This window comes from Rhinopithecus roxellana, chromosome 10 (assembly GCF_007565055.1).
Source record: "Rhinopithecus roxellana isolate Shanxi Qingling chromosome 10, ASM756505v1, whole genome shotgun sequence".
NCBI classification, from domain to species: Eukaryota; Metazoa; Chordata; class Mammalia; order Primates; family Cercopithecidae; genus Rhinopithecus; species Rhinopithecus roxellana.
The window spans coordinates 89,197,178-89,215,491 of NC_044558.1; the positions used below are offsets into that span (position 1 = coordinate 89,197,178).

Genomic DNA, 18,314 nt, shown 5'->3' on the forward strand with positions numbered 1-18,314 from the left:
CACACACACAGAGGATAAGGCTACGTGAGGACACAGACACAGAGGGAAGACAGCTGTGTAAAGATGGAACCAGAGGTTGGAGTGATGCAGACACAAACCAAGGAACTTGAGATAAAACCTATTTTCTAGCCTTGGTCTAGGAGTTCAGAGGGCAGTCAAGTGAGGCTTCATGGTAAGATGGGCTGAGCTAGACATTGAAAGGTAGATTGGATTCCGATGGGGGAGCATGGGTACCCAGTAAGGCAGTATTTTGAGACAGGTCAATTGTTACTCATTTCTGTCTTCCATCCAGGGAACTCTTAGCTGATCTAGCAGCACCAATTCATGGACATTGGTGAGGTCACCTAAGGGCAGGTGTGTAGACATCTGCTTTGTAGACACGCAACAGAGCACACACATGGAGCGCGCACACACACACGCATACACACAGAGTATATCTATTCTAGGCATGCTCATTAGCAACTAACTTTAATCATCCTTAGCGCTTGCATCTCAAATACCAAATACTTTGGTGTGTGCTGTCTATGAACACACACCAAAAATAGTTCTGGGTAGATGAATGCCTGAGCCAAGAGGCTGGCTGATTGCAATTTGAGTCGAGTGAAGTCACTGCCTCCCGGATCCCTTCAGTGCCGCCAAGGCAGGAATCTTAACACAGGATATCAATAACTAACTAACCTGAACCGCCCCCCAACCAGCCACATGCAGCTGACCGCTCCGGGTGGGAGAACGGATGCTCTGTCTCCAGTCCTTGGACAGGATGTGTCTGCCTGAGAGTCCGACCCTGTGGCTGAAATCCGCCGCTTAGCTCAGAGACACGGTCAGACCACCTGGAATGAGGCAGTTCTTGCAGTTAGGTATTCTGTGGTTGCAAATGAAAGAGTGGTGTGAGTGTCAGTGAAAAGGAGAAGTTGACAGGCCCCTCTGCCATCTGCCTGTCCTTCCTTCCTCATTCCCAGGTACCTGATGCTGGCTGCTGACTTGATATATTCAGCATGATAAGGAGAAAAGGAAAAAAAAAAAAAAAAAAAAGAATTACAGGAGTGTGCAACCCTCTTCCCTCCCACCATCCACGAGGAGAAGGACCCAGTGTCATTTTGTAGTGGGATAAATGCACTCCCGCAAATATATCCACGTCCACCCACCCTTCTCCAGAATCCGTGAATAAGAACTTATTTGGAAAAAGGGTCTTTGCAGATGTAATTAAGTTAAGGTTCTCAAAATGAGATCATCCTGGATTATCTGGGTGGGCCTTAACTCCAGCAACAAGTGTCTTTGGAAGAGACACAGACAAGAGAGGCCAGGGGAAAGCCACGTGGAGACAGAAGCTGGGATTGGAGCGACACAGCCACGACCCAAGGAATGCTAAAAGCCACCAGAAGTTGGAGGATGCAAGGAACTGAATCTCCAGAAGAGCCTCTGGAGGGGGCGTGGCCCCGCTGCTACCTTCATTCTGGACTTCTGGTCTCCAGAACTGTGGGGAAATCGATTTCTGTGGTTTTAAGCCCCCAAGGTTGTGATAATTTCTTACCCCTGAGAAATGAATTTCTTACCCCTGGGAAATGAATACACTTTCCTTGTTGCATGGATGGAAAAGTGGGCTAAATGAAAACAACATATTGGAGAAACCAACAGAATCTGAAGAATACTAACATCAATGGATTACATTTATTGAGTGCCTACCATGTGCCAAGTACCTGCCCAAGTTAGACAGTGACAGGACTAAATTTAAACTCAGCAAGATGTGCCCCGTAGCCCATGTGCTTAACCAGCCTCCCTGCACTCCCAGGAAAGAGTGGAAGTTATATTTGGAAGGGGAAAAAGGAAGGGGATGAGAGAAGTGAGATCTGAAGGAGAGTTTGAAGGAATTTAATAGAGATTTTGGAGCCAACTGCCATGGAGGTGAGATCTAAACATTCAAAAGTTTTGCTTTACTTTATGTAAATTGGATTTTTTTTTTTTTTTTTGGTGTTCCCAAAGAAATGTAAAGATTTCAATTGCTCTCCAGTTTCATATATATATGTATTTTTTGTTTGTTTGTTTGTTTGTTTGTTTTTTTGAGATGGAGTCTTGCTCTCAGGCTAGAGGGCTGGAGTGCAGTGGCACCATCTTGGCTCACTGCAACCTCTGCCTCCCAGGTTCAAGCAGTTCTCCTGCCTCAGCCTCCCTAGTAGCTGGGATTACAGGTGCACACCACCACGACTGCCTAAGTTTTATATCTTTAGTAGAGATGAGGTTTCACTTTGTTGACCAGGCTGGTGCTTGAATCCCTGACCTCAAATGATCTGCCCACCTTGACCTCCCAAAGTGCTGGGATTGCAGGCATAAGCCACCCCACCTGGCCAAAAATTATTTTATTTTATTTTTGACATAATGCAGTTCTGAGACTGGAGCATGTGGTACCTGAGTTTCATGCGGGTTCCTTTTTCACTCATTTGACCTTCATCCATTGAGCTCTGGCTTATCTGCCAAAATCTGTGCTCAGGGCTGGGCACAATGGTAGATAAATGAGAACCAGACTCTGCCTTAGGGTGGGGAGTGGTCTCAGCTCATGAGGGCTGGAGTCACATACAAAGGGCCTGGAGTTTGGGCATCTTCCATGGGCAGTGGGAACTGTTATGGAGGAGGACAAAGTTGAAGAGATGGAGTATAGGCTCCATATCCCCCTGACTGCTTTCCAAATCCCCTCCGGTCTTTGGTAGCCTGTTAGCTATGTGAATAAACCTATCCTTGCTAGACTGTTGAGTAATAATGAGTCACCCTGTTCCCACAACACAGTCAGATCAACTTTGTTTTTCTCTAGGCTATCTTGTGTATGTATGGGGGAGTTTAGGAATGGCACATGGAGTGAGCTTGGTTGATTTGCCTCACATCTTATCACCTCGATGGCCCCTACAATATCCAATTGTAGGGTTAATCATGGCTTTCAGAAAATACTTGCCTTGACCATATGGACAAAACTAGATTCAATTCAGTTTTGAGACTACAGGGGAGCCTGAATGACATGGTCATGTGATTCTATAAACTCCTGGGGTGGCCAGTGCAGTGGCTCATGCCTGTAATCCTAGCACTTTGGGAGGTCTAGGGGGGCTGATCACTTGAGGCCAGGAGTTGGAGAGCAGCCTGGGCAATGTGGCAAAACCCTGTCTCTAGCAAAAATACAAAAATTAGTTGGGCATGGTGGCACATGCCTGTAGTCTCAGCTACTCGGGAGGCTGAGGCGAGAGGATGGCTTGAACCTGGGAGGTGGAGACAGCAGTGAGCAGAGATAGAGTCAGTGCACTCCAGTGGGAGGTGGAGACTGCAGTGAGCAGAGACTGAGTCACTGCACTCCAGTGAGAGGCAGAGACTACAGTAAGCAGAGATTGAGTCACTGTACTCCAGTGGGAGGTGGAGATTGCAGTGAGCAGAGATCAAGTCACTGCACTCCAGTGGTGTGATTTCTGTCTCAAAAAAAAAAAAAAAAAAAAAAAAAGCTTCTAGAGAGAACACAGAAGATGGTCAGAAATTATCCTTGGAAATCCTTAGAAAGACACTAAGTTGGGAGCTGGTCAATTTCAGTCCGGGGCAGCCTGGTTTTCTCCAGCATTGGAAAAGGTTGCCAATTGTCTAGCTGAGGACCAGCTGAAGTCAGCCGGCTTCTAGAGGTCGTAGGATATGAAAACAACAGATATTTAAATACCAGCCTCATGTTCGAGGCTGAGAGGCCCTTGGGAGCAGAGATTACTGGATGGATCCCAGATCTAGGCCAGGAGAAGAAGGCGAGGCTTTGCTTGTCACTTGCATTTGTTAATTCTATCTTTTCTCTTATTATTATATTATTATTGTTATTATTATCATTCTGCTGAGTCCCTATCATTGAATTTGCATAACAGAATTGCATAACTTACAGGACCACACTATCAAGCAAATTTTTCCTGAAAGCACTTGCCTTTAAATATGATAGTTACTTCCTCCTGACTACGGAAGCTGGGTTTAGGAAAATCAGAGCAATTTCAGTCTCTAATCCTTTCTCAGAATAAACTTCGGCCAGCTTCACTGTCCACGTGGCTCTACTGAGGGATTGAAATCTCCCAGCCAAGTTGGGTCCTGTCCACAGCAATCTCAGAGCCAGTTTTCTGAATAAATCACAAAACTGTTCCACAGTTGCTGTGTTTACTCAAAAACTCATCTTATATTGCTATGCAAACGTAATAGTTGCGGATATACTTTATATTTGGCAGTACTTTTTATTGTGTGGTGTTTCACAAAGTGTGCTCTGGGGAACACTAGGGAGGTAGGATGTTCTGTGGAAAAATAGTGTCCTGGGCTGAAGAAGTTTGGAAACCACCTGTTCTTGGATAGACATTCACACATCAACTGACCCTAAAGTGGAGACATCTGGGTAACTTGGTTTGATATAGCATTGGCCAAATTTGTTTGCCCATGAAATCCTCCTCCTTGGTGTACTTTGGGAGCCAGAAACACGGGGAGAAGGAAGCAAAAGGTGGTCAGGTCCTCTCCAGTTTCCTCAGGCTGTGCGTCAAACCTGAGTTAGGAGATGGGGCCTAGGTGGCTGTTTTAAAGTGAACTGGCAGCCGGACACAGTGGCTCACGCCTGTAATCCCAGCACTTTGGCAGGCTGAGGTGGGCAGATCACTTGAGGCCAGGAGTTCAAGACCAGCCTGGCCAACATGGCAAAACCCTGGCTTTACTAAAAATACAAAAATTAGACAGGCATGGTGGTGCTTGCCTGTAGTCCCAGCTACTCAGGAGGCTGAGGCAGAAGAACCGCTAGAACCCAGGAGACAGAGGTTGCAGTGAGCCAAGATCACGCCACAGCACTCCAGCCTGACTCTGTCTCTAAATAAATAAATAAATAAATAAATAAATAAATAAATAAAGTGAACTGGCTTGGCTTTTTCAATATTGGGAAGTGGCCAGAAAGTTATAGGATCTGTTAATGATGCCACAAAGGACTGGGAAAAGGAGATTGGCAAGAATGTGGTTGACAATTGTCTTGAGAGAAGAACCCTTTTATGTGTGTGCCCAGGGTATTGAAATATACAATAAGCCAGTTACAAAGAATACCAGCCACCTCTTCTATGTGAAGAGGGTTGAAGAGTGTCCCCTAAAATTCATATCCACTCAGAACCTCAGAGTGTCATCTTATTAGGAAATAGGGTTTTTGCAGACATAATTAGGCCAGGTTCAAGATGAGATCATCCTGAATGAGGACAGTCCTTAAATCCAGTGGCAAGTGTCCTTACCAGGGACAGAAAAGGACACACAAAAATGCATGAGGCAGGTCATTGAAGACAGAGCAGAGATTGGAGGAATGCAGCCACCAACCAAAGAATTCTAGGAGCCGGCCGGGTGCTGTGACTCAGGCCTGTAATCCCAGCACTTTGGGAGGCCGAGGCAGGCAGATCACTTGAGGTTGGGATTTCGAGACCAGCCTGGCCAACATGGTGAGATCCTGTCTCCCCTAAAAATACAAAAATTAGCTGGGCATAGTGGCACACGCCTGTAGTCCCAGCTGCTCGAGAGGCTGAGGCAGGAGAATCAATTGAATCTGGGAAGCAGAAGTCGCAGTGAGCTGAGATTGCGCCACTGCACTCCAGCCTTGGCGACAGAGTGAGACTCTGTCTCAAAAAATAAATAAAATAAATAATAATAGAATTCTAGGAGCCACTAGAAGCTGGGAAAGGCAAGGAGGGATCCTCCCCTAGAGGCTTCAGAGGGAGCCTGGCCCTGCCTGCACCTTGATTTTAGACTTCCAGCCTCCAGAAACATGGGAAAATAAATGTCTGTTGTTTTAACCTCCAAAGTTTGTGTGATTATTTACAACAGCCCTAGAAGACTAATACAACCCCCGTGCTAGTGTTGCCAATGGGTGACATAGGATTCCCCATGCAGACTAAAACTGTGAAGTATGCATACTGCATCCCTGTCGGTGAAGCTATAATGGATACATGTGAACCTGAGACATGCTAATTTTTGCACCAGGGGTGGATAATTAGTAAGAGGCTTTGTGGCAGTCTCGAGGGCTCAGATGTAGCGTGGAACTAGTGAGAGAGATTGCAGAGCACAGGTGAGGTTTTAGGGACACTGGATTTGTCTTTGGGTGATGGAATACAGGAAAGGCAGGTGAAGCCATTAACTGCTAGAGGGATATCAAATAGAAAAGATGTGAAGGCTGAGAGCAGTCTCTCAGGGAGCCTAGTCTTGGCACACCCGAGAAAGAGCGACTTGATAAAGAGATACTGCTGGAAGGAATCCAAGAAGGACAGAGCCCCTGGGCCAGGGCTGCCACATGCACGCACGCTGCGGCTGCCCAGGCTGGACCTCAGGGGCTCAGGAAGCCATTTTGCAATGAATCATCCCTGTCCTGGGGCCACCTTCCATTGGAGGTGATTCTTAGTTACTTCTCGTACTGTCGTTTAACTTTCCTGGAGTTCAAGTCCTGCACTGTATAAACTTTTATGAACTTTTTTTTTTTAAGATGGGGTCTTGCTCCATCGCCCAGGTGGAGTGCAGTGGTATGATCTCAGCTCACTGCAACCTCTAGCTCCTGGGTTCAAGGAATTCTCCTGCGTTGGCCTCCCGAGTAGCTGGGACTACACACCACCACACCTGGCTAATTTTTGCTTTTTTAGTAGAGACAGGGTCTCACTATGTTGGCCAGACTAGTCTCGAACTCCTGGCCTCAGGTGATCAACCCACCTCGGCCTTCCAAAGTGCTGGGATTACAGATGTGAGCCACCGTGCCCGGCCTGAACTTTTATGAACTTTTGACTACTGGCTCCACCTCTCTTTGCCTCCCTTCTCCAATCTATGAAATGGGGATAATATTTGCCTCTTAAAACCCTGAGAAGATGACATAACACCCAGAAAGTGCTTCACCCAGTTTCTGGCACATAGCAAATATTTACTTTGTTAGCTGCTAGTATATTGACCTCTAGTGGGTGTATGACCTGTGTTTTTACCTACCAGCATTTGTGTATCGAAGGGCTTGCTATGAGCCTGGCACGGTTCTAACACTTTACTCATGGTTTTATTTATTTATTTAAAAATATATATATATATTTTTTTGAGATGGGGTCTAGACCTATTAAGCCCAGGCTGGAGTGAAGTGGCACGACCATAGCTCATTGCAGCCTAAATTCCTGGGTTCAAGTGATCCTCTCACTTTAGCCTCCTGAGTAGCTGGGACCACAGGTGTGTGCCACCATGCCCAGTTAATTTTTTAAACTTTTTGTAGAGATGGGGTATTGCTATGTTGCCCAGGCTGGTCTTGAATTCTTGGCCTCAACCCATCCTCCTGCCTTGGCCTCCCAAAGTGCTGGGATCATAGGTGGCAGCCACTCTGCCAGGTCACTCATGGTCTTCATTCCCATAACCACTATAGGAGGAAGGAATAGTAAGTCTTATCATTTTACAAATGGAGAAACTGAGGTTCAGGAGGACAGGACACTTGCCCAGAGTTACACAGATGGCAAAGTCAGGATTTGAACTCAAGTCCGACCACTCCCTGAGCCCAGCCTTTTTATGATTGCATCTGATAGTTCACAAGACGATTTTTATGACCTACAAAGGTGAAATTTTTCCTTCTAATAGTTATGTATGTATTTTATTGTGTATTATAAAAATGTTGGCTTCCCATTTACTGTAGTGATGTAGAATTTCCTTTTAAAATAAACTTATTTGGACCAGGCACAGTGGCTCATGCCTGTAATCCCTGTACTTTGGGAGGCCGAGGCAGGTGGATCACTTGAGGTCAGGAGTTTGAGACCAGCCTGGCCAACATGGAGGAACCCCATCTCTACTGAAAATACAAAAATTAGTCAGGCGTGGTGGCAGACACTTGTAATCCCAGCTACTTGGGAGGCTGAGGTAGGAGGATTGCTTGAACCCAGGAGGTGGAGGTTGTAGCTAGCCGAAATCATGCCACTGCACTCCAGCCTGGAAGACAGAGCAAGACTCCATCTCAAAAACTAAAACTAAACTAAACTAAACTAAAATAAATGTACTTAACAGCACTAATTACAATAGCCAAAAGATGGAAATGCTCGAATGTCCATCAATGAATGGGTGTGTGGTTAGACAAGTTGTATCTATCCACACAATGGAATATCATTCAGTCATGAAAAGGAATGAAGAAGCACTCATTCATGCTACAACATGGATGAACCTTAAAGACATTGTGCTAAGTAAAATAAGCCAGAACCACAAGGGTACTGTAGGATTCCACTTACACGAAACATCCGGAATAGATAAATCATAGAAACAGAAAGCAGGCTGATGACAACCAGGGGTTGTCGGGAAGGAGGGAATGGGGTGTGACTGCTTAAAGGTTATGGATTTTCATATTGACGTAATGAAAATGTCTTGGAGTTAGATAAAGGTGATGATCACCCAACACTATAAAGTACTAAACGCCACTGAATTCACGTTATTTTTACTTTTCTCTTCAGATGAACATCATGATCTAAGAATTCACTTTAAAATGGTTAATTTTATGGTACGTCAACTTCACCTCAATAATTTAAAAAATTAAGTTTGAAAAAGGAAGTGAATTTGTTTAAAGAAAAATATGAAGTAAATAATAGCACAGAGGGAGCGCAGGTATGGCAAAAGCCACGAAGGTGATACTTAGAAAATACGGCACCATATTATCCACTCAGCGCGCAAGACAACTCTTTAAGGGCCAAGTCAGCGTCTTGCTCTCCTTTGTTGGTTTTTTTTTCCCCTGCAGCCAGCTCAGTGCTTAAGAAAAACTTGTTGAGTTCAGCTCAGCCCGGCTCAGCCTGGCTTAGTTAATTGAGTTAAGGCGAGCTGAGTCGTACTGAATGCACCAGCTGGCTGGCCTGGAGGAGATCCAAGTTGAAGATGTTAAGAATCACACTAATTCAATAAACAGCTGCGAGGTAGTCTAAGTAATGAGACTGTGTGCTTTTCCTTACCCGACTTACCTGTGTTCAGTTGGCATCTTAGGAGCCATGTCCACTTGGTAATATGGTAGTTTTCTCCCCGTAATCCCCTGCGTGTGTTTGCTGAAAATGCCAGGCAAGAGGGGGAAGTCAAAGAAAAATGCAGGCTCAGCTGGAAGCCCCGGGGAAGTGGAAGGAAGGGCCTGAAGGAAGCAGAGGACTTTCTGTCTGTCTGTGCATAGGTGCTGGCAACAACCTACATCTTCCTTGTCCAAAGCTTTCCTGGTGCATCTAAGCGTAGCAACGTACTGTAGCATCTAGCTCATGCTCTCGACTCTGACTGCCTGGGTTTGAACCTGGCTGATGGACCTCAGACAAATTCATTCACCTTTCTGCGCCTTCATTTTTTTGCAGCTATAAAGTGAAAACAATACTGCTACCTATGGTATTGGGTTGTTGGGAAGATTCAATGAAACGATACAGTTCCAGGAATGCTGGAAGTGCTCAGAAATGTTAGCTATGAGGATTAGCACTGATCAGTGCAGCAGAAAGCTGTGTTTGAAATGCATGGCAGGACCTGGTACACAGACACCAGCTTTCCAGACACTCAGAGGACAGAACAGTGGTTTGTAAACATCCTCCTAAACGGAAGCACATGGCTTGCTTGTGTAAGTTCTCCTGGAACGGTGATGTAAGTTCCCAGGACCAGGAGGGAGTAACAGGAATCGGGCTGTTTTTCTCCATTCTGGCAGGATCCTACCTACAGGGAGTCCCCAGAGGCTGCCTGCCCTGGGGGTAGGGAACCCGGAGACTAGAAAAAAACTGTGCAAAGGTATCCTCTTCCTTCTCTTATATGGGAAGCTGCTCCACTTACACGTTAAGGTCTGCATCCTTGGCCAATAAATCAGAAGCCCACAAATCTTGACCCCATCTGCAAGGCTGCGAGTGCAAAGGGCAAGAGATGGGAATCGGGAGGTGTGGTTTCTCAGATGCTCTTGGCACTCATTTGACGCATTGTCAGTTTCCTGCCTCTTTCTGAGCTATTGTTCCTTCATTTAGGGTAAGTAGACATAGATTCCAGAAAAATTGCTGATTTGCAAGTTTAAAAAATCTGGGGTGTCCTTTGTTTACATAAAAGTGTACAAGGAAACTGAATCTACAAAGAGACACAAGAATTGCTGGGTGGTTGAAATAGAGGAGAGAAATCCCATAGCCACAGGTCACCCAGCCACCTGCTCTCTTCCACTGGCTTCTCCCTCCCACACAGTTTGAAAATGACCGACAAGACTGAATCCCTGCAGCAGGGGCAGGGCTGGAGGCACAGGGCAGGATAAAGCATGGAGGAGGGAGGTGGTCCCGGTGGTGGTCTCCAGCAGCACAAAGATGCAGAGGAGAGCTGCTGTACAGGTCTGCCTGCCCATTAGTGACAGTGTGACACGTGAGTTTAGGACATCAGGTCTTTCTGTCGATTCCTTCTTCTTCCGGTAAGAGCACCCCAGTTTTCTTTGGGGGAACCACTCACTCTTACTCTGTCCAGGTGGTCTGGCCAGGCTTCAGCAGTGACTGGAATCTGGGCACTTAGATAAGTCCATCCCTGTTGCCAGAGTCGCTGGTTCAGCAATGGGCCGCTGAGTCTATCAGAGCACACTAAACCTAACCCTAGGACCTTTACAGAGGCAACCAGGAAAAAGGCTGGATTTGACTCTGGAAAGATCTAAAACAGGTGAAGTGAGCCAATCCAAACATGAAACCAATCCAGGGAAAAGCAAAACCAAAAAGCTAGAGAGGGAAATTCCTGAAGACTTAATTGAGGGCCTGGATCCAGCCATGCCTGAAGCTTATCCAACCCTGGCTTCTCAAATAATACAACATACATTTTCCATCTGGCTTAAGTTCATCTAAGTCAGGATTTTGTCACTTTGCAACTGAAACCTCATGACCAATACACACGGGCAGTTTTTTTAACCTCTTTCAGTTTCCATTTTCTCATTTACCAAGTGTCTCTAAAAATCTATATAAACCTTACTTTAAGCAGATCTGTACATATACACACATATATCACAGCAGCAATAAGATATTATCAATAGTGGAAAGTATTTTGCATATGTGTTAGTGTTAAAGAAGGCAAAACAAGGATTGGTTAATATCAGTTCACTTTCTTTTCTAAATGAGAGTGGTGGGGGAGTAAAAGTTAAATAAATATCCATTACCAATGGGAATAGAGAAAATAGGAGGAGGCCACATGCTGACCAGAAAATGGGGAGGGGTCTGATGGAGGCTGAGGTTCCCACAGTTCTGCATATGGAGGCTGAGCCTGAGGGAAACCCCTCAGCCCCTATCAGCCCCCAGGTTCTCGAGGCCAGGGAAAACCAGAGGGACAATTGAGATAGATCTGTCTTAGAAGCAGAAGGTTCAGAGGCCCAGACCCTATAAATGTGGGTCATGCCCCAAACAAGCCATTGCAGCTCATGGCCAACTTGATGCATGCAGCCAGATCTTCCCTGGACAGACAAACTGGCCTTTTGTGGCCGAGAGAGCTGTTCCCAGGGATTGCCGTCTTGGAAGGCCATTGTGGTCTGCTCAGGAACCCTTGAAATCAAAAGCCCTGCGCTCTCCTTGTCACAGCCATCGCACATAAATACCACCAGGGGGGATTTCCCATGGAATTTTTTGCAACCACTCAAATGTTTCGTTTCCCATTGTTTGCCAGTCCCTCTCGGAGCCTCAACTGTCAAAGCAGCAGCAAACACAGGCTGCTTTTCCCCCAGGATCCCATGGCGCTCGCTCTTGCGTCCCCTCCATGTTGGGAAGCTGGCGTTGGCAGGATATCATCAGCTTGGGCCCGGGAATAAGGTCTGTTAGTCAACTAGTGAAGCAAGTCAGCAAAGGGAATACCCGGGCCTGCCCAGCCCATTCTTGCTGGGGAGGCACAGCTCTGTGCTGTCACCCTCGTTATTATCATCATGGTGACGAGTAATTACACATATACAAAGAAATCCCTTCCACATATCTGAAGCAATTGACCAAAAAATACACAATGCAGCATTAATGTTTCACTTTTAGAATATGAACTTGGCTGGGTGCAGTGGCTCACCTGGGTGCAGTGATCAAATGCCTGTACTCTCAGCACTTTGGGAAGCTGAAGTGGGTGGATCACTTGAGGCCAGGAGTTCGAGCCTGGCCAACATGGCGAAACCCCGTCCCTACTAAAAATACAAAAATTAGCCCGGATGTGCTGGCACTCGCCCAGCTACTCGGGACACTGAGGCATGAGTGAGAATTGCTGAACTCCAGAGGCAGAGGTTGCAGTGAGCTGAGATCACACCACTGCACTCCAGCCTGGGCGACAGAATGAGACTCTGTCTCAAAAAAGATATATAAACTTGAATCACTTTTTTTATTGACCCCAGGTACTCTAATGGAATTCTAAGTTGTAGTCCATACATCAGTGCTGAGAAAAGATGATCTATGTCAACTGATTGACTGATTAAAAAGCATTTGTTTTGAGGCTGGTACTGCGCTGTGCATTTTGGGGACCCAAATATGAAAAAGGCATAGCTGCCTGTGCATAGGAGCCGATGGTCTACAGAGAGGCAGAGATTACAAACCAACATGGGATGCCAGAGTGACTGGGAGTTTATTTGGGGGATGTTGATCTGAGGGATGAATAGGAGTCTCCAGGCAGGCACATGGGTGGCCCATCACCAGTTCACGCCATCTGAGTACATGTAGGATGAATGACCCCGGGCAAGGTTGGGTGCATGTGGCACAGCCTGACTCTGGGGGATGAGGAATAGTAAGATATCCTTTAAATATCCATTCACTAGGGCCCACCCACTGCACCACAGAGATTGCCCTAGTACGGAGTTTGACTATGTAGTCATTCATTCATTCATCCATTAAAGCCACAAATATTTACCGAGCACTTACAATGTGCCAAGGAAGGCTAGGTGCTGGGGAGGCAGAGGTGATCAAGATCAATCTGGTATCTTTCCTTTTGGAGCTTCTATACTGGTGGAGCAGAGGGCCATTAAACAAATACGCATGTCAAATAATAAAGAAATATATAGTACAGGCTGGGCACGGTGGTTCAAGCCTGTAATCCCAGTACTTTGGGAGGCCAAGGCGGGTGGATCAGTTGAGGTCAGGAGTTCGAGACCAGCCTGGCCCACACAGTGAAACCGTGTCTCTACTAAAAATACAAAAATTAGCCAGGCATGGTGGTACGCACCTGTAATCCCAGCTACTTGAGAGGCCAAGGTAGGAGAATTGCTTGAACTCAGGAGGTGGAGGTTGCAATGAGCCAAGATCGTGCCACCGCACTCTATCCTGGGCAATAGAGCAAGACTCCATCTCAAAAAAAAAAGTCACTATACAATACAATAAAAGACAACCTAATACACATCAAAGCATCTGCCTGCCCCTCAGTTTCTGATCTCCCACTTGACACCAAGTGTTGTGGGGGTATAAATTTGGGTCAACATTTTGTGTAGCAGAACTCTGGGTGAAAACGGGATGCCACTCAACAGTGACAGCCTCACTTTCCCGTTTATTTGGCCTTTTTTTTTTTTTCCTTCATCTCTGGACACCTTGGATCCTGCCGGCAAGCCTAGGGAGGCAGTTTAGGAGTTATTTTCTTTACTTCTCAGGGGAAGAATCCAAGGCTTGGAGAGGAGGAGGGACCAGCCTGAGGTCACACAGCTAGAAAGGCCAAGATTGCTATGCCATTTTTTGCAAAGAAAGAACAGTGGAGCAAGGTGGCCATTTTATTTTTTCAAAGCCACACTACCTGCTGGTACAGAGTACATAAAAGTACAAAATTCCACCAGGAAGGGAAACAAAACAGTTTTAAGACAGCCATGTCTCAGAGGTGAAGATTGGGGGAGATTTTAATATACAGTGTGAATTCCAATTCACATCTCTTTCCACGGGACCTCTTTCCGAAGTCCCGGGAACTAACATTCATCAACGCCTCTGACATCCCAGAGATCACAATACTCCTGCCAAGGGCTGTTAAAAATCCCATTTCCCAGATGAAGAGATTGAGTCCCTGCTGCACGCAATTAGATAGTAGCAGAACCAAAATTGGAACTCTGATCCACCCCGATTCTGGGACCTGTGGAGCTCCAGGTACCTAGAGCTGGCTCCCAGCAGGGGCCTTGGAGTCTGGGTAGCTGGATGCTGGGAGAGGCTACGGAGGTAAGGGCCCAGGGGCTGAGGTTGTAGCGGCTGGCCCGGGAATACGGCCCTTGCACGCCCACTTTTTAACACGGTGCCATCCCTGACAGACACCCTTGTCCTTTTCCTGTGCTGCCCTTCGTAACACAATAAATAAAGCCTTAGAGTAACGTGACCTGAGTCAGGCAGTAAATGATAGCACTGTCAGTTGTACACGACTGTTGGAACAAACACAGACTGTAATCATCGTGCTGTACGGGGAGAAAGACATTTGGCAAATGAGATTCCATTTTCACATTGGTTTGTGCTGAGCATATAAATTTCCTGCGGGCCGGCCAGCGTTGGGGATGTGTAATTGATTGCCTGCATTATAATAAACAAGCTGTGACAGGTGATCATTCATCATATTCCGCTGAACGTTCCAGCACACCAGAAAACGGAGGAAGAGAGGGAACGCGCGAACGAGGGGAGAGGAGAGGAGGAACCTGGGGGAGGGGAGGGGGTCGGAAAGACCGAGTATTCCCGACAGACAGAAAAACCAGGGGAGGGGCGGGGGAGAGAATCCGCTGAGCGGCCTGGGGAAAGTGAAAGCAATTACTATAATTCTTTTGATTATCTAATTTGTTCTTTCTGGCCTTCGTTATATGACCCTCCCCCCCTCACCCCACTCCAACATAGAAGGTCCCCCACGGGCACTTGGGAAGGCACAGAGAATGCTCCCTGCACGATCGAGGGGAGGAAGGGGGGAGGCAGGTGGGGGAGGGGCCGCGTCCAGTTGTAACCGGAGTAGATACATTCGGGAAAACCTGGGGGGAGGAGGAGGAGGACGAGGAGGGGAGGTGTGTGCAGGACTTAGCTTTGCTCTTGCACTGAGATGCCTCCAGTCGGATGGATAGGAACCAGCCTCTTTAAATACATTTTTTAAAAGGGTGTCTGAAAAACAAGTGAAAAGTTCCTTTTATTGGAGAAAAAGGACAGCATCCAAGTTGGCATCAGATGTGGTTCCACAAGCCTGTCATATGGTGCTCTCATTCCTCCCCCGCGCTCCCCCCGCCCCGCCCCAGCTCCCACCTCCCCACCCCCACCGCAGCCCCAGCCTCTCTTGTCTCTCTCTTTCTGTGCCCTTGGCCCGGGGCTGGGGGTCGAACAGGAGCTGCTGGGAAGCACCCTCCTTTCCAGGAGCTCCCACCTAGACAGACACAAGGCGGAGGTACACTGGCATATGAAGGACAGAAAGACAAATGCAGAGCTCTCGAGCCAGCACACGCATTAAATAAGTACTTACATTATGCAAAAGCCAAGGGCCTCAACAAGGGGGTGAATGAAGAAGGGGGACAAGGAAGGCTGCATCTCTGACTAGTTTCCCAGTTCTCACCCTGCCAATTTCCAGCCCCCACCTCACTACCCCGCAAGCGTCCTCCCATTCCTCCCTGGTACCAAGCGCTTAGCGCAGGTGGGAGCCTCGGACCCAGAAGGCTGGGCGATGAGGGGGCGTGGCCTGCGCTAACATCGGGGGCGGGAACTGGGTGGAGCTTAGCCGGGGCGGGGCCCACGCGGGAGTGGGCGGGGCGAGCACAGAAGAAAGAGCCTTAGGGGCTACTTTGCTACTCGTCGCACGCTGCTTCCCGGAGTCTTCTGCTATTTCATTGCAGCCTTAACAACTGGAATCTGTCGCCTTCGAGATGCTCCTAAAGTCACTGCTTTGGGAGAATCTGTTCAAGGGACCTGCTTTCCGAAAGCAATGACATCAGCCCAGCAACGTGATCTGTGTTGTCCTTGAAGAATTGACAGCTTGGCCGGGCGCGGTGGCTCAAGCCTGTAATCCCAGCACTTTGGGAGGCCGAGATGGGCGGATCACGAGGTCAGGAGATCGAGACCATCCTGGCTAACACGGTGAAACCCCGTCTCTACTAAAAATACAAAAACTAGCCGGGCGAGGTGGCGGGCGCCTGTAGTCCCAGCTACTCGGGAGGCTGAGGCAGGAGAATGGCGTAAACCCGGGAGGCGGAGCTTGCAGTGAGCTGAGATCCGGCCACTGCACTCCAGTCCGGGCGACAGAGCGAGACTCCGCCTCAAAAAAAAAAAAAAAAAAAAAAAAAGAATTGACAGCTTGTTTGGGTCGCCCAAGAACCCTAGGAGGTAGCCAGGGCAGGTGCTGTTGTCCCGTCTCACAACGACCTATGACGTGCATGTTGGGGCCTTGATTTTACAGGGGAAGGAACTGAGACACAAAGAAACGAAGTTACTCTCTCGGGATCTGGCAATGAAAAAGTCAAAATTTGAAGCCAGGAGTCTTCTGATCTGTCCCTCAACATTCCTATGAGAACATGTAATTTCTCCCTCCAACCAATCCCCTCCCATCCATAAGTGCATACAGGTGCTGAATAGGAAGGGCAGAGTTGAGTCTATATTGAATAATTGTGCGTCCAGATCCTCACTAAGCCCTCTTGGTTTTGCCTGACACATGTGGCTCACTTTGTGCCCCCTGGTCCAGGCCACCTGCATCTCCCTCCTGGACCACTGTGCCCGCCTCATCACTGGCCTTCCTCTTAATGCTGTTCCCACTCCCGTCCACTCCCCACCAGCAGCCATGATGACCAATGATGGTCACCATCCATATCCTGCATCAACTGTCTCTCTAGTGCCATCTTTTTTTTTTTTTTTTTTTAAGACGTTGTCTCCCTCTGTTGCCCAGGCTAGAGTGCAGTGGTGTGATCATAGCTCACTGCAGCCTTGAATTCCTGGACACAAGCAATCCTTCTGCCTCAGCTTCTTGAGTAGCTGGTACCACAGGTACTTGCCCCCATGCCCATCTAATTTTTATTTTTATTTTTATTTTTGTAGACATCAAATCTCATCATGTTGCCCAGGGTAGTCTTGAACTCAGGTGATCCACCCACCTTGGCCTCCCAGAGTGCTGGGATTACAGGGGTGAGCCACCGTGCCTGGCCAGGTCCAGAAGTTTTCCATCACCCCAAACAGAATCTCAGTACCCATTAGCAGTCACTTCCCATTCTGCCGTCCTGCTGGCCTCTGGCAGCCACCAATCTGCTCTCTGTCTCTATGGATCACCCATTCTGGATATTTCATGTAAGTGGAATCCTATAATGTGTGACCTTTATGTCTGCTTCTCCCACCCAGCATCATGTGTTCAAGGCTCATCCATGCTGTAGCTCGTGCCAGTGCTTCCTTTCTTCTTATTGCCTGGATTCACCACATTTTGTTGATCCATTCACTAGCTAGTGGTCATTTGGGTTGTTTCCGCCTTTTGGCTATCATGAATAGCAGTGCTCTATGAACATTTGTGGATAAGTTTTCATTGAATGTAAAAATGAATGTACATATGTATTTCATTGAATGTATGTATGTATTTATTTGTTTATTTATTTTTTGGAGGCAGAATCTCCCTCTGTTCCCCAGGCTGGAATTCAGTGGCACAATCTCGGCTCACTGCAACCTCCATCTCCCGAGTTCAAGCGATTCTCCTGCCTCAGCCTCCCGAGTAGCTGGGATTACAGGAGTGCACCATCACGCCTGGCTAATTTTTGTATTTTCTGAGAGATGGGGTTTTGCCATGTTGGCCAGGCTGGTCTCGAACTCCTGACCTCGATCAGGACCTCAACTCCTGATTCCCCTGCCTCGGCCTCTCAAAGTGCTGGGACTACAGGTGTGAGCCACCGCGCCTGGCCTGAACCTTTGTTTTCAATTGTTTGGGGTACACACTTAGGAGTGGAACTGCTAGGTCCTGCAGTAACTCTGTGTTTAGCTTGTCGAGGAACGGCCACACTGTTTTCTACAGTGACTGTCCCATTTTACATTTTCACCAGCAGTGCACCAGGGCTCCAATTTTCCACATACTTGCCAACCAACACTTGTTATTTTCCATTAAAAAAAAAAAAAATGTTTGCACCAGACATGGTGGCTCACGCCTATAATCCCAGCACTCTGGGCCAAGGGGGGTGGATTGCCTGAGGTCAGGAGTTTGAGACCAGCCTGACCAATATGGTGAAGCCCTGTCTTTACTAAACTACAAAAATTAGCCAGGCGTGGTGGTGTGTGCCTGTAGTCCCAGCTACTTGGGAGGCTGAGGCAGGAGAATTTGCTTGATCCTGGGAGATGGAGGTTGCAGTGAGCCAAGATCGTGCCACTGTACTCCAGCCTGGGCAACACAGCAAAAACTCTGTCTCAAAAATAAAAAAACCTGCTTCAGCCGTAAGGAATTTG

At 47.4% G+C, this 18,314-nt stretch overlaps 1 long non-coding RNA gene across 1 annotated transcript; it reads right to left on the minus strand.

Moving 5' to 3' along the window:
- Positions 1 to 13,646: 13,646 nt before the first annotated feature.
- LOC104675542 lies at positions 13,647 to 15,564 on the minus strand. Its single transcript, XR_004059466.1, has 2 exons — positions 15,376 to 15,564; positions 13,647 to 15,023 (listed from the first exon to the last, which is right to left on the minus strand). It is a non-coding gene; the product is annotated as an uncharacterized LOC104675542 (long non-coding RNA).
- Positions 15,565 to 18,314: the final 2,750 nt, after the last annotated feature.